The sequence below is a fragment of the Mastigoproctus giganteus genome, chromosome 9 (genome assembly GCF_048544385.1).
Source record: "Mastigoproctus giganteus isolate SK-2022 chromosome 9, ASM4854438v1, whole genome shotgun sequence".
In the NCBI taxonomy this organism is placed as follows: Eukaryota; Metazoa; Arthropoda; class Arachnida; order Uropygi; family Thelyphonidae; genus Mastigoproctus; species Mastigoproctus giganteus.
This window is the reverse complement of record NC_143583.1, coordinates 160,959,111-160,974,413: the sequence shown is the minus strand read 5'-3', so window position 1 is coordinate 160,974,413 and position 15,303 is coordinate 160,959,111. Positions and strand designations below refer to the sequence as shown.

The following is a 15,303-nucleotide window of genomic DNA, read 5'->3' as shown; positions in this document are numbered from 1 at the left end:
TAGCATGCTGGATGACTGTAATAAGGTTCATCAGTAACTGTGTTTTCTTAAATTTTTCAAAATTTCCTATAGTTTGAGATACTGTATTTTTTTTTTTTTCTAGATGATTGTTATTGAACTTCCTTTGTATCCATTCTTCATGTCCACACATCAGGATAATTTCAGTGTGGTCTTGTAAGCTTAATGACATTAATGGTGATGGACAATACAAACCTGTTACAAAAGAGCAGAAAACAAAATTTAAAGTTTTTAAAATAAAATCAGTTTATATTGATTTCATACTTTTTATACAACTGTAGTTTATACCACTGGAGAGGAGGTAAATATTAATGAACTTTTCTGGTTTTTGAAACAAATTGGAGTGTATAATCTTTTATGAATAGGTTTCTGAACTGAAATGAAACTGAACTGGCTTCATTTTAAATTATTTTATGTTATTCCTACGAATAGGCACGCTATAGCCATAGCAGCTAATGTGTAATTAAACAACCATACCCTGCACGTGTGTGCTTGTGCGCGCACGCACACACACACTGTAATTCCAATTGTTATATTTAAGATAGCACATGGAATGGAAAAGTATTAATGCCATTACTATATTTATTACAAAATATACTGTTTATCCTAGATAAATGTTTTTATTGCGATTTTGCAACTTCTTTAAAATGGTCTGTACAAATAATCCTTTATAATTATAAATAAATGATCCTTATTGTATGAGGGGTGATCATTTAATTTGTGGACTGGTGCAAGATCTTATCTTAATTGTCATCATCTGAATATTCTATGGATTTCTCTTTTTCAAAACACTCTCCCTTGAACTTTACACACTTTTACCACCGTCATACCCATGCATTAAATGATTCTTGCAAGCCAATTTTCGAAAGACTGCAAAAGTGCTTCCATTGTGGCTCTGCAAGCATCATTGTGTTGGATACAAAACACTTGCATTTCAGAGCTTTCTTCAGACGTGGAAACAGGAAAGAAATCACACAGGGCTAAGAGGGATATGGCAGAACCTCGGCACCTATGGCAACGACTATCGCCTGTGCAATATTAGCCATATGGAGCCTGGCATTGTCTTGATGGAGAAACCACTTCACACCAGAAAGTTCAGTCACACCGGAATATGGCTGGCCTACCAAGACACTCATTACCATAAGCTTCATTCATCTCTTTTAACTGTTTCCGATGCATTTGAGCCCTATCTGATAATGAATCACATATTGCTGTTCAATCTGTATGTCCAACATGATACTTGCTTCAAAACAATTGTTGGTAACACACTGCTAAAAAAAACTCTTCATGCAACACTAACTCGACAAGTACTGGCATGTGCACACAGTCTGCTCGGTAGCGATCAGGGAGAGGGTCTGTCATGGAAATTAAAGAAAGTTTGCGTGGTAAACCTAAAATATTGCACCAGTCTGCAAATTAAATGATCACCCCTCATAAATATGAGGATACATACTGATACCATGGTTATAGAGTCCTTTTATTATCCAAGTTTCTTACAACGACCGACTAACTGGTTAAAATAAATTTATTAAAATAAATAAATGATATATACATAAAATAAGATAAAAGCATTAAAATAAAATATGATAAAAGTGTTAAAATATAATATAATAAAAGTGTTAAAATATAATATAATAAAAGTTAAAATACATAGAAGCTTTTGAGGTGAAGTGCCTCTTTATCAGCTAGTTGGTGAATGGTGTACTTCAGTATATATTGATGGTTACAATAGCAAAAGTCAGCCTGGCATGATCATGTATCGTGAGTCTGGTGTCAGTAGAACAGAATTACGTATATGTGATGACTGCCAGTGCTCATCGAACTGCAATACAGTACATTCTATAATAGAGTTTAAGTGTGATTCATAGTACTATTATTGGTAGCTATGTGCAGTGCTTCAAGCCATGAGTGCTGGCGTTAATCATGTGAATAGGCAATGATTTCAATATCCTGTCGGGGATCAAGGTTGTGCTACTCAATCCAGTAATGCCCAGCGATTGTGGAACGTTCAAAATTAGCGCTTCGCAGAGCCACCTCATGCTCAGAAACCTGGTCTTTCAATCTTCTACCAGACTCACCTACATAACACTCCCCGTAATGTGGTATACGGAACCACTCCTTATGAAAGGAGGAACAGGTGTTTTCACCTTATTATTTCTAAGGTGAAATTTAATTTGGAGTTCCAGTCAAGGTGGTCTCACATGCTGCACTCAGTACCTCAGAGGGTATTGAAGGTGGCGAAGCTTCAAATTGGAACTTAATGAATTTCTCAGGGAAGGAAATTGCCCAGGAACAATAAGAGCAGACAGTCAAGTAGGCAATAAGTATTGTTCTGAAGATATGGTGAGCTTATTTCCACTTGCAGCATCATAATGATATTTCGTACACCAGACCCTTTTGTAATAATATTTGCCCTATAGTGCAAGGAAGCCACAGGCTTTTGCTGTACTGGCAAAAAAAACAAACCAACCAAGTAGATGCCCACCAAAATACAAATCATATACCTCCTCCTATTGGTAACGATCCATCTGACCTTAGAAATTATTCAAACTGTCAGCCTTAACTACCTGCAAGGACAACTTGTTCCAGCAATCAATGATTTGCTGGCTAAAAGTAAACTTCCTAAAATTTAATCTAAACCTCTTCCCCTGTAATTTGAATTTATTGTCCCTAGTTCTGAAATTCTTTATAACAGTGAAAATAACAGTGAAAATTCACCTTCATTCATTTTACTAATTCCTCTCAGAGCCTTTGTAAACCTCAATCAAGTCACCTTTGAGGTGGCTGGTGGCCAAGCTCTGTAGCCCGCATAATTGGAGTCTTTCTTCATATGGTCATCCTTTTGCCAGTCTCACCATTTGAGTTGCTCATCTTTGAGCCCTTTCAAGAAACTCAGTCTTTTTTGAGATGTCTCCATACTTGAACGTGGTATTCTAAATGTTGTGTTATAATTGCCTTATACAATGGAGTTGTGATCGCCCTATCTCTATAGTATAACATTCGATAAATCATCGATAGGACCTCTTGGGCTTTCCTGGCTGATCTTTTACACTGTTCAGTAAACTTCATCTGCCTGTATATTAACTCCCAGATCCCTTTCTTTCTCCACTCTTTAATTCAGCCCCATGGAGTATATAATTTATTTCGAAGTTGCTATCCCCCAAGTGCAAGACATGATTTTTCCTTAACAAAACCATGTTGTGTGTCCTTCAGAATGCCATATCTATCTAAATATCCCTGGATTGCACTCTTATTCATTACCTCTAAGATTTTTCCTACCAGTGAAGTCAGACTAGCTGGTCTGTAGTTACAACTTTGCTCTTAGAACTTCCTTTATGTTTGGCGATATGTTTGCACTTCTCTAATCCAAAGGAGTCTCCTTTGAGTCCAAAGATGCCCTCATAATTAACCTCATTGGTTTCATATACTCCCTGGTGATCTTCCTCAAAACTACTGTGTATATGCCATCAATTCTGGGAGCCTTACTTGCCTTTATGCTCAAAATGTTTTTTAGTAAACAATCACCTGTAATTACAAAATTGCTAATTTCATATGACGCCTCATTCGCAGCAGAAGGGTCTTTCGTCAGTAAAGGCCGATGTAAAGTACCTATTCGATTCATTGACAACATCAGCTGGGTTAACTAAGACTTACCCAAGCCGGGTGCACAAGAGTCTCTGATCTCATTAGCTTCCTTCTTCATTGTATTCACATACAGGAAAAATTCCTTGTCGCCGTTCTTTGCTCTCTTAGCCAATGATTTTTTCATACACAGCCTTTGCCTCCCTCACCTTATTTGTAGTACTATTACAGATCAACTTGTACCTGTTGTAGGATTCAGTACTTTTCATCAGACTGTAACTATACCATGCTACCTATTTGAACAGCCAGCTCCACATTCATCCATTTTGGCATCCTCATCCTGCAATATTTTCTTAATTGTATTTAGTAAATGAAAGATTAACAAACCTCAGTATGTCCTATATATATATATATATATATATTAATAGTTATATTAGTGATAAAAGGAAAGCAAGAAATAAAGCAAAGCAAGAAAGTTAAAAGACAATAACTAATATTTATGGGTTAATGCAGTTGCAAGCAATCATGCAATACACCCACAATGTCTACAGAATATCAATAGAAAAAGTAAATCAATCCAATAATAAGAATACCATCAAGGACTTAAGAAAACGCAAAAAAAAAAAAAAAAAAAAAAAAAAATTATTATTATTATTATCGCTTTTTACCGACAATCTAGATGACTTCAACTGGGGCCAACCACCCAGAATGAAGGCAAAAAACGACAAGAAGTTCTCTGTTTCTGTGATGATCAATATATGCTAAGTGATTTAAATCTAAACCAAATATAAACCAGTATAGGCCGAACATAAATCGAATATAAATAAATCGAATGAAGATAATTAATTAAGAAAAATTTTGAAATATTAGAATCAAAGGTAAGAAATATAAGTAAAATATAAATGTAAGCATATATTAATCATCGTTGACCCGACAGAGAACGTAATTTAAGGATTAAAATAAGATTAAATATATAATACATACTACATTTGACCGTATCTAGGACATAATGTAATAGTCGTCAAAATAATATGTGGTGCCCCCTATGTGATGGATACGGTAAAAATAAATAATTAAATTAAATTAACGCAAAGAGAAACATGCAGATAGTAAGAAGAAAAACTAAAGGAGTAGGAAAAATAGAACCTGAACTCCACAAAGGCGAAAAATAGTGGTATAGATAAGAAATAGTTTCTCCTACGTCCTCGGATTGCCCTAATAATTTCGGAGAAATAAAAATAAAGAGTGTAGGACAGCTTAAAGGCATTACAAGATATAAGTCGTGGCTCGGGTATGCCCGGGATTGCAAACCCGTTCCTATAGTAGGACCCTGAGCTGAATTTGCATGTTATCTCAGCGTGAATTTAAGTAAATTAAATGAATTTAACTATATGTATTAAAAAAAAAAAAAAAAAAAAAAAAAATGATACACTGTAATTTGCAAGCCGGTGGGTACAAGTTTTCTACGCCGTAAGACACCAAGAATGCAAAGTGTATCCTATTTACATATATACATGGCACTAAATATAACGATTTTATTGAAAATTATATTGAAACGATAGGTTCAGAAAACAAATTTTTTTGAAATTAATTATGCTAATTGCTTTCCTGAAGTGATATTTCAGGTAAGCGATAGGGAAATTATTATTGATCAACCTGCCGTACAACGCTGTTAAGCCCGCTGAACAATTTTTATTACTATTGCAGATATAAGCAATCCTTAAACATTGCGATAAAATTATATTAGCATGCACTGATTTTGATACATTTGATTTCCAGTTTGTAAGGCTGACTACGTTAAAATTAAATGCATCTCTTTTATTATATACGTTTACGTCTATTTTATTATTATGTAATATTTCTATATGAAGATCCAAGTAATTTGCTATAGTATCGGAACTATTAGTTTTTTCCAACACAAGCTCCCCTGGATATAATCCACTGTAATCCTGGACAAAATGTGGACAATTAAAAACACATATATCATCTACGTATCTGTATATAAGTAGGTTATCTTGAAATTCTCTTTCTGTATAATACAGATAAAGGTTTGCGATTATGCTTGATGCTGGACTTCCCATAGGGGTGCCAGTGACTTGCAAATATAACGATGTTCCGTCATATACATAGTTATTAAAGATGCATAATTTTATTAGAGAATTCCAATAGGTTAAATCAACCTTTATAGCATTTTTATTTTCTAAATATAGTTTCTGGAGGACGACTTCTAAGTTATTAAGGTTAATGCTCGTAAATAGACTGTTAAAGTCAAAAGTTTGTATTTGATGAATATTATTATTTTTTAGAGCATTTATAATAGGTAAGTTATTATTTATTATAATAGTTTTATTTAAGTTATTTAATATACTTTTAAGTAACTTTTCTAACGTTTTTCCGGGAAATTTCGCATAACTATCTCTACATGATGTTATGAATCTAAAAGCAATTGGTGTTTTGTGAAATTTGGGTATGCAATATATAAATGGATATTTTAGGTTATTATACTTTAACTTTAATTTTTTATGCAATGCAATTAATTTTTTGATTATTATATTAGAAGAAGATGTTATCTGTTTATATGTACGGCTAGACTGTAGTTCATTTTTTATAATATCTATATAATATGATTTACATATGATTGCATAATTGCAAGCAGCTTTGTCAACGGGAGTTATTATAAAATGTTCATGTATATCTTTGAGCTGCCTATTTATTAATTTGGTATTATATAGATTATCCTGTACGAATTTCAATTGATTATATTTATTAGATATGATATTAAGCATTGTAAATAACCACATGTGATAAGCTTCAACCGGTATATTATGTTTGTATGCTGATCTTATGCAGTATTTTAGTAAATCTAGATATAACAATTTTTAAAATTAGATTTATTAATAGGTGGATTAGGTCGAAATTTAAAACCCAGTGATAAAATATCTCTAAGTTCAGGATATGGGATTATATCTAAATTGCCGGTTATAATGTGATTATGGTTAGGATCCACGTATCTATGAAATGAAGGTTTGTGACAAACACATGTATCCTGTCCGATGTTAATATTGTGAAGGTTTGTAGCTATTGTTTTATAGTTACACGCTTTAAGACCAAATGGTTTAGAATATCTAAATCTGATATTAATATGTAAGTTATTAATAGGCAGCAAGTCATTACGTAAATTAATAGTTTTATGTATATCTAAATCATCCATCATTTTATTTTGAAAGTATAAGATGAGGACAGAGTTTTCAGGCTGCTTGCTAACATTCAAAATATTAATTCTGAATTTAAAAATATCCAATATAATGTGCATAAGGTGGGAGGATGCAAAGACGTAATCATTGGTTTTTCTATATAGTGCTTTGAGTACACTAAGTTTAATACTGAAAAGTGTGTTGTGAATTTTGCTAATATTTATAGGATCCGTATCCCACATTTGAATAAATCTATAAAGTCTCCTAGATGTTCTCGGTTGCTTTTATACGTGTTGGATTTACTATATTTCCTATTGCGATTATCTTTACGAAGTTTGGCAATTTGAAACATATTATAAACACAAATATCTTTTAAATTATTCGTCATATATTTTTGATTAAATTTATTATTTAGACCGTATGGATATAGTGTTTTATATTGTAACATGCTAATTTCTTCTTGCAATAATCTTTCATTTGCGTTGTTAATTACGTTAAGTATTGAAATGAAAATATTACCAAAAGTATGTTTTTGGAAATGTCTGAATTCAATATCATGTTCCAGATTACCTGTTTTCTTACTGGATTTGTTATTATAAGTTTTAATATCGGAACGATGAAGGTTCATTCTGATATTTAGTTTATTGCTAGTTTGACCAATATATTTAACATTGCATGTACGACAAGTGATCATATATATAACATTATTCATTTTACAGAATATATGTGAATTCGTATTCATTGTAGCATGATTTGGATGCATATAGGGGCAAGTAAGACATAATTTGTTATTACAAGGTTGAAATTTAAGAGATCGGATATTAGTGCCAGAAGCATTATATGCTAAACTGCTCTGTAAAGTGTGTGATATTTGCGTATGTGTAAATGTATTAACATGGTTAGGATTACTATCCAGGGCAACAATAGTATCCTCGGTCACTTTTATCCTACTCTGCCGATGTAGTATATTATTATTATTATATTTGAGTGACATAATAAGCGCAAAGTTAATATAAAATAAAATAAAAGCAAAGTTAATATAAAATATAAAATAAAATCAAGATGCGCAATCATAAATCCATGAAGGTAAAATTAAGAAAGATCAATCAATGCAGTTAAGAAAAAAGAAAAAAGAAATATAATAGAAAAAGCAATCATAGGTAGTGTATACTTAACCTAAGCAAAGCTTTTGTATATATTAATAGTTATATTAGTGATAAAAGGAAAGCAAGAAATAAAGCAAAGCAAGAAAGTTAAAAGACAATAACTAATATTTATGGGTTAATGCAGTTGCAAGCAATCATGCAATACACCCACAATGTCTACAGAATATCAATAGAAAAAGTAAATCAATCCAATAATAAGAATACCATCAAGGACTTAAGAAAACGCAAAAAAAAAAAAAAAAAAAAAAAAAAAAATTATTATTATTATTATCGCTTTTTACCGACAATCTAGATGACTTCAACTGGGGCCAACCACCCAGAATGAAGGCAAAAAACGACAAGAAGTTCTCTGTTTCTGTGATGATCAATATATGCTAAGTGATTTAAATCTAAACCAAATATAAACCAGTATAGGCCGAACATAAATCGAATATTAGAATCAAAGGTAAGAAATATAAGTAAAATATAAATGTAAGCATATATTAATCATCGTTGACCCGACAGAGAACGTAATTTAAGGATTAAAATAAGATTAAATATATAATACATACTACATTTGACCGTATCTAGGACATAATGTAATAGTCGTCAAAATAATATGTGGTGCCCCCTATGTGATGGATACGGTAAAAATAAATAATTAAATTAAATTAACGCAAAGAGAAACATGCAGATAGTAAGAAGAAAAACTAAAGGAGTAGGAAAAATAGAACCTGAACTCCACAAAGGCGAAAAATAGTGGTATAGATAAGAAATAGTTTCTCCTACGTCCTCGGATTGCCCTAATAATTTCGGAGAAATAAAAATAAAGAGTGTAGGACAGCTTAAAGGCATTACAAGATATAAGTCGTGGCTCGGGTATGCCCGGGATTGCAAACCCGTTCCTATAGTAGGACCCTGAGCTGAATTTGCATGTTATCTCAGCGTGAATTTAAGTAAATTAAATGAATTTAACTATATGTATTAAAAAAAAAAAAAAAAAAAAAAAATGATACACTGTAATTTGCAAGCCGGTGGGTACAAGTTTTCTACGCCGTAAGACACCAAGAATGCAAAGTGTATCCTATTTACATATATACATGGCACTAAATATAACGATTTTATTGAAAATTATATTGAAACGATAGGTTCAGAAAACAAATTTTTTTGAAATTAATTATGCTAATTGCTTTCCTGAAGTGATATTTCAGGTAAGCGATAGGGAAATTATTATTGATCAACCTGCCGTACAACGCTGTTAAGCCCGCTGAACAATTTTTATTACTATTGCAGATATAAGCAATCCTTAAACATTGCGATAAAATTATATTAGCATGCACTGATTTTGATACATTTGATTTCCAGTTTGTAAGGCTGACTACGTTAAAATTAAATGCATCTCTTTTATTATATACGTTTACGTCTATTTTATTATTATGTAATATTTCTATATGAAGATCCAAGTAATTTGCTATAGTATCGGAACTATTAGTTTTTTCCAACACAAGCTCCCCTGGATATAATCCACTGTAATCCTGGACAAAATGTGGACAATTAAAAACACATATATCATCTACGTATCTGTATATAAGTAGGTTATCTTGAAATTCTCTTTCTGTATAATACAGATAAAGGTTTGCGATTATGCTTGATGCTGGACTTCCCATAGGGGTGCCAGTGACTTGCAAATATAACGATGTTCCGTCATATACATAGTTATTAAAGATGCATAATTTTATTAGAGAATTCCAATAGGTTAAATCAACCTTTATAGCATTTTTATTTTCTAAATATAGTTTCTGGAGGACGACTTCTAAGTTATTAAGGTTAATGCTCGTAAATAGACTGTTAAAGTCAAAAGTTTGTATTTGATGAATATTATTATTTTTTAGAGCATTTATAATAGGTAAGTTATTATTTATTATAATAGTTTTATTTAAGTTATTTAATATACTTTTAAGTAACTTTTCTAACGTTTTTCCGGGAAATTTCGCATAACTATCTCTACATGATGTTATGAATCTAAAAGCAATTGGTGTATGCAATATATAAATGGATATTTTAGGTTATTATACTTTAACTTTAATTTTTTATGCAATGCAATTAATTTTTTGATTATTATATTAGAAGAAGATGTTATCTGTTTATATGTACGGCTAGACTGTAGTTCATTTTTTATAATATCTATATAATATGATTTACATATGATTGCATAATTGCAAGCAGCTTTGTCAACGGGAGTTATTATAAAATGTTCATGTATATCTTTGAGCTGCCTATTTATTAATTTGGTATTATATAGATTAGATACCAAATTATATTACCAGATTATTATATAGATATAATACCAAATTAATAAATAGGCAGCTCAAAGATATACATGAACATTTTATAATAACTCCCGTTGACAAAGCTGCTTGCAATTATGCAATCATATGTAAATCATATTATATAGATATTATAAAAAATGAACTACAGTCTAGCCGTACATATAAACAGATAACATCTTCTTCTAATATAATAATCAAAAAATTAATTGCATTGCATAAAAAATTAAAGTTAAAGTATAATAACCTAAAATATCCATTTATATATTGCATACCCAAATTTCACAAAACACCAATTGCTTTTAGATTCATAACATCATGTAGAGATAGTTATGCGAAATTTCCCGGAAAAACGTTAGAAAAGTTACTTAAAAGTATATTAAATAACTTAAATAAAACTATTATAATAAATAATAACTTACCTATTATAAATGCTCTAAAAAATAATAATATTCATCAAATACAAACTTTTGACTTTAACAGTCTATTTACGAGCATTAACCTTAATAACTTAGAAGTCGTCCTCCAGAAACTATATTTAGAAAATAAAAATGCTATAAAGGTTGATTTAACCTATTGGAATTCTCTAATAAAATTATGCATCTTTAATAACTATGTATATGACGGAACATCGTTATATTTGCAAGTCACTGGCACCCCTATGGGAAGTCCAGCATCAAGCATAATCGCAAACCTTTATCTGTATTATACAGAAAGAGAATTTCAAGATAACCTACTTATATACAGATACGTAGATGATATATGTGTTTTTAATTGTCCACATTTTGTCCAGGATTACAGTGGATTATATCCAGGGGAGCTTGTGTTGGAAAAAACTAATAGTTCCGATACTATAGCAAATTACTTGGATCTTCATATAGAAATATTACATAATAATAAAATAGACGTAAACGTATATAATAAAAGAGATGCATTTAATTTTAACGTAGTCAGCCTTACAAACTGGAAATCAAATGTATCAAAATCAGTGCATGCTAATATAATTTTATCGCAATGTTTAAGGATTGCTTATATCTGCAATAGTAATAAAAATTGTTCAGCGGGCTTAACAGCGTTGTACGGCAGGTTGATCAATAATAATTTCCCTATCGCTTACCTGAAATATCACTTCAGGAAAGCAATTAGCATAATTAATTTCAAAAAAATTTGTTTTCTGAACCTATCGTTTCAATATAATTTTCAATAAAATCGTTATATTTAGTGCCATGTATATATGTAAATAGGATACACTTTGCATTCTTGGTGTCTTACGGCGTAGAAAACTTGTACCCACCGGCTTGCAAATTACAGTGTATCATTTTTTTTTTTTTTTTTTTTTTTTTTTAATACATATAGTTAAATTCATTTAATTTACTTAAATTCACGCTGAGATAACATGCAAATTCAGCTCAGGGTCCTACTATAGGAACGGGTTTGCAATCCCGGGCATACCCGAGCCACGACTTATATCTTGTAATGCCTTTAAGCTGTCCTACACTCTTTATTTTTATTTCTCCGAAATTATTAGGGCAATCCGAGGACGTAGGAGAAACTATTTCTTATCTATACCACTATTTTTCGCCTTTGTGGAGTTCAGGTTCTATTTTTCCTACTCCTTTAGTTTTTCTTCTTACTATCTGCATGTTTCTCTTTGCGTTAATTTAATTTAATTATTTATTTTTACCGTATCCATCACATAGGGGGCACCACATATTATTTTGACGACTATTACATTATGTCCTAGATACGGTCAAATGTAGTATGTATTATATATTTAATCTTATTTTAATCCTTAAATTACGTTCTCTGTCGGGTCAACGATGATTAATATATGCTTACATTTATATTTTACTTATATTTCTTACCTTTGATTCTAATATTTCAAAATTTTTCTTAATTAATTATCTTCATTCGATTTATGTTCGGCCTATACTGGTTTATATTTGGTTTAGATTTAAATCACTTAGCATATATTGATCATCACAGAAACAGAGAACTTCTTGTCGTTTTTTGCCTTCATTCTGGGTGGTTGGCCCCAGTTGAAGTCATCTAGATTGTCGGTAAAAAGCGATAATAATAATAATAATTTTTTTTTTTTTTTTTTTTTTTTTTTGCGTTTTCTTAAGTCCTTGATGGTATTCTTATTATTGGATTGATTTACTTTTTCTATTGATATTCTATATATATATATATATACAGGGCATCTCAAAAATACACGGCATAACTTCAGGAATGAGTTCCTCCTATGTAGACAAAAATATTTTATATCAACATAGTTCCGGAAATGCTTGGTTCCCGAGTTATTAACTGGAATGTCTTATCTCGCGTAGGTGATTTCTTTCATCACAAGGTACTGACAGAATCTGGTGGTTTTCCATTCAGACCATGTACTCAAATCAGGAGCAAGTGGATGTATGGTTTGGCGGAAGGCAATGCTCTGGAGGCTTGTCGTTTTTACCACGAAAGGTTCCCAGAACGAAGATGTCCAGACAGGAAAACATTTGTAGGTATTCATCGCCACCTTTGTGAACATGGGACCTTTACACCTCGTGCTGCCGACAGAGGACGACCAAGATCTATGACTCCTGAAGTAGAGGGGTGGACCAACTGCCTGGCCTCAATGCTCACTGATTTAAACCCACTAGATTTCTTCTTGTGGGGCCATTTAAAGTCATTAGTGTATTCGACTCCGGTAGCTGATGTGGAAACTCTCCGCAATCGAATTGTGGCAGGTTGTGAGACAATACGAAACATGCCAGGAATTTGGCATTGTCTTCGCGAGTCCATGATATGTCGATGTTGAGGCCTGTATTCAGGCAGAAGGTGGACATTTTGAACAATTACTATAAGATGATGTGAACAGTTAAGTGTCATAGACAGACCTTCAAAGCTTGGAAACTAAGCATTTCCGGAACTATGTTGATGTAAAATATTCTTATTGTTTACATATGAGGAACTCATTCCTGAAATTATGCTGTGTATTTTTGAGACGAGACACCCTATATATATATATATATATATATATATATATATATTGCATGATTGCTTGCAACTGCATTGACCCATAAATATTAGTTACATGTTGGTTACAGTTGCTGTCTTTTTGGCTTTCTTTCCTTTTTTATCATTGATATAATTATAAACACACACACACACACACACACACACACACACACGCACACACACACACACACACACACACAGGTGTTCAAAGAAAGTGCATCACCTAGGAATTTCACATTTCTAACCCTTTTTCGCGATAGTATGTTACATTAATGACTAGCATCACAAATAGAAATATAAACAAAAAATATTTATTAATAGTTAAGGCAACGCTAAGTAATATTTGACAGGTGCTCTCAAAATATTCCAAAATGAGCATTTTGCAACCTTTATACAACAGTTTTGGTAAACAGGAAATTATGGCTGAAATGTTATCAGAAGTCCCCAGGACAATTATGGCTGAAATGTTATCAGAGGCTCTCAAGACGAGTAACTTGTTGTCGCCTGGTGAGATTGGCAAAAGGGTGTCCATATGAAGAAAGACTTCGAATATGTGGGTTGCAGAGTTTGGAAACTAGACACTGTAGAGGAGATTTGATTGAGGTGTTTAAGGCTGTGAGAGGCATCAGTAAAATGAATGAGGACGGAATTTTCAAGGTTATAAATAATTCTAGAACTAGGGGACATAAATTCAAGTTACGGGGGGGGGGATGTTTAGATTGGACTGCAGGAAGTTTTATTTTAGCCGAGTTATAAATTACTGGAATAAGTTGCTTACATGGGTGGTAGAGGCTGACAGTTTGGGGAAATTCAAAGGTCATCTGGATAGTACCTTCGGGTCAGGGAAGCGCATGGGCTGATAGATTTAATTTCCTTTTCTTTTACTAATTATTATTATTTATTTATTTTATTTATTTATTTTTTTTATCATTGTTTTATTCGGTTTTTTTTTTTTTTTTGGCCGGTGCAGCATAAGCCATAGGCTTTCTTGCACCATGCGGCCATTACTAATACTAATTTGCTTCAGTTTATCATTTTAAATGGAAAACAAAATGAAAAGTTCACCAGGTGCAAATTAATATTTAGTTGAACCGCCTCTCACCCTGATGACAGCAGTACACCATCGAGACAAGATCAATTTCTGAATATAATCAATTGATAGTTTGTGGTTCCAAACATGAATTATGGCTTCCTGAGGTTCACGAAGGGGCTTTGGTTTCTTTCTGGCAACTGCAGATTCCACACGATGCCAACAGTTCTATAGGATTCAGGTCCAGGCTGTTTTCCGGTCAGCTAAGAGTTGTAATGGACCGTTCTTCCAACCATTTTTTCGCCTGTAACAAATATAAACACATTACTGTCGAACCTCTAATGCAGAAATGAAGCTAAAGTAACTACAGAAGTGCCTATGTACACTTTTTGCCCGACAAGGAGCAGAGTCGTCCTGAAAGATGCAGTTACTTGGCAGGTTGAAATGTTCTCTAATGGTTGGCAGAAATTTGCCTTCCAATATAGCCAGGTATCCATTGGCATTTACAGAACCTTTTATAAACTGCAGGTGACCATCCCCATATCATTTGGCTGGTAGGGAATTTTCCTGTAGACACCATACAGTCTGGTTGGTATTCTTTACCCTGTCTACGGTGAATTATTTATCTCCCATCAGAGCCATGCAGGTTGAATTTCTTCTCATTCGAGAAAATAACTGACTTCCACTGCTTGGGTGTCCATTTCACATGCTCCTTACACCAAATTAATTGGGCCTTTTTCATTTTTTGTATGACGAGGGGCTTTTTCTTAGGACGACGGGCTGCAAGTCCATTTTTGACGATTCATCTTCTGATTGTTACTGCACTTGCTATCACTACTGTATGTTTTTCCCATTCTCTTTTCAGCTTAGACAAAGAAGCTTTATGGTTTTTTAAGGCCTAAGCACTTCAAAATGCGGTCCTGGTTTGGCATAGAGACTTGTTTGTGTCCAGTTCCTTTTTTCCTATCAGCAGAACCAGTATTCTTGAGTTTGGAAAAAAATCT

General features: G+C 32.6%; 1 protein-coding gene across 1 annotated transcript in view; it reads left to right on the top strand.

Annotated features, from left to right (window-relative positions):
- The window catches only part of LOC150080848 (peripheral plasma membrane protein CASK-like), a 669,094-nt gene that overhangs the window by 68,468 nt on the left and 585,323 nt on the right, over nt 1–15,303 (top strand). The window lies entirely within an intron of this gene.